This window comes from Cibotium barometz, chromosome 5 (assembly GCF_041138505.1).
Source record: "Cibotium barometz isolate CiBa-2024 chromosome 5, ASM4113850v1, whole genome shotgun sequence".
In the NCBI taxonomy this organism is placed as follows: Eukaryota; Viridiplantae; Streptophyta; class Polypodiopsida; order Cyatheales; family Cibotiaceae; genus Cibotium; species Cibotium barometz.
The window spans coordinates 23,571,712-23,574,097 of NC_141050.1; the positions used below are offsets into that span (position 1 = coordinate 23,571,712).

Here is a 2,386-nt window from a genome sequence, read left to right on the forward strand (position 1 = left end):
GGTGTGGACACCAATTTTGCCTAGAATACCTTCTAAATCTTTGTACATCCAAGTGAAGACATCCTTATGAGATTGGAAGAAGGTGGCAACTTGCTCAAGGAGGGTGGGGTGGTCCCACAACCAAGAGGCTCTAACAAGACTGGACAAGGCTCTTCGGAAGTGCCGAGATTGAATTCCTAGATGGGGAAAGACGGAAGGTTAAGTGGCTCATTGGATTCAGCTGCTTTGGAGAGGAGAGTGGGGTTGTGGGCTGGCTATTGGCAAATTGAGAAGGTGCCATAGTGGTCTTCCAACTAGGACTTGGGACACTCCCCCACTAGAAAAGTTGGTTCGTCCTTAAACACTTGAGGTGGTGCGCCTTGTTGAGTCAGCGAGGTAGGAGTTGGATTGGTGGTTGGGGGCTTGTCCACCTTGAACAACAAGTCATGAAAAACGACAACAAAAGCGTGCAAACGACAACTCAAGTCCATTTTGCAAAAAAAAACATAAAAAAAGGACTACTTTTTAGAGATTGTTTGAAATAAATCACTTTTTTTGTGGGTGCGCTTTAAAAAATTAATAAATATTTCTATCTTTTAAAACATTTTAGAATGCATTTCGTCACTTAAATCAAGAGAAGTCACAAAAAAAGACTTGATTTGGACCAAACCAAAACCTTCACATTCCATGAAAATTTGAGTAGAAAAAACATTACAATAATTGCAGAAAATAAATTCTTCTCCTTGCAAGTAAGATTGACCTTTTGCTTCAATATCTCTACAGTTGTCTTGCAAAAGTGGACCAGATTTTTTTAAATCAAACCCATACAACACAAGGATTTCTACATCCTCTAGATTGAGGGTGTCCACACGTCGGCAACTTCTTGCTTTCTTCCCCTTTCTGCTTTGTTTGAGCATATTAGGATCGTACTTGCCTTTCAATGGATCTTCTTCAGTTGTCTCATACCAATTCACTTCCACAACATTCAATACATCTTGCTCTTTGAAAACCTTTGTGAATTTTGCAAGCCAAAATGGATTATCATTCAATACATCCTGCTCTTTTGAAAACCTTTGTGACTTTTGCAAGCTAAAATGGATTATCATTTTCATAGTTGGTAACAAGAACCGCGATCATTGTGCCCTCACTTAGTTCATTTACATTTCCTTCCCATATTTATTTATCTTGTTATCGGCGCTTTGTGCTCTTCCTGGGACCAACATACATTTTCCTTGTTTCTCCATAAATAAGAGATAATAACTCCGCTGAAATTGGCACATTGCTAACACCAGCAGCTACAACATTGTCACTCCTTTCACTAAGGCCACTCTCGTACCACACAAATACATGTTGTAGCTGAAATGTGTCATCCCTGAACTCTTCAACCAACTTCTCTTGCTTTACAAAAAAACTCTCCCACCATGCTAGAGAGCTCGCTGGAAAATACACATGTGCAGCATGTATTGTCTCCTTAATCTCGTTCAAGCATTGCATAAAATCAACAATACAATTTTCTTTCTCAGCTTTTTATATCTCGTTCGTTAGAGCAGCATGTACTTTGCTTGTTTAATTTCACGACAAGGAACGAATAATAAGAACTTCAAACCCTCTGCTTCTAGCAACTAATCTTTGGAGTTTGAGTATTTTTTGGACCACATGAGAGTATGTTCCTCCCCTTGCTTAATTCTAAATTGATGCTGAAAACTATGATCATTGAGTCGTGTAAATGATGGCATGTTAGTGGCCTGGCTAGTTGCAAAGCATCTAAAATCATATTTTTCTTCATTGATTTTGATGGAGAGCTTAGCATCCTCTAAAAAGGTGCAGATCTATGGAAGGTCAAATACACTTTTCTTTGCCAATTTGATCGAGAACCTACTAAACATGTGGTCAATCTGGTCATGTGTGTGTCCCACTAACAAAAACCCAAGCTTGACTTTCTTGAATATCTTCTTCTATACTAGCATATTCAAGTACACAAGGAGAACTTGGTTTTTGTTTTCTCTGCTAGCGTTATACAGTTGTAAGTACAGAACGGGTGGTAGTTCATCTTGTCATTCTCCAATAATGTTTTGAATGATAGTGATTGTCAAATTAAGATCATTATGAACGTTAGGAATATTAACAACAAAGATCCTTGATGACATGATATCATTGAAAACTAAGGCTCCTACAACATGGAGCTGGATAAATTTTTCATCCTTGAGATTCTTAGGAGGATGTATAAAATGAGACAACATGGTTTTCTTTTGATCCATGCCATCAATGACTAGGCCTAAATATTTCTCCTTCTCTAAACACTTTTTCTTGTGCTTTGCTAATTTTTGGCGCTGCGTGCTCTGCTGCTCCTTGTGAATCCTCAAGGCCTGTAGAATGGGCACAGCATAAGAGATTCAAGAGTTTCAAT

The 2,386-nt window shown here is 38.5% G+C and overlaps 1 pseudogene; it reads right to left on the bottom strand.

The window, feature by feature from the left end:
• Positions 1–1,167: 1,167 nt before the first annotated feature.
• LOC147638236 (uncharacterized) lies at positions 1,168–1,865 on the bottom strand (annotated as a pseudogene).
• Positions 1,866–2,386: the final 521 nt, after the last annotated feature.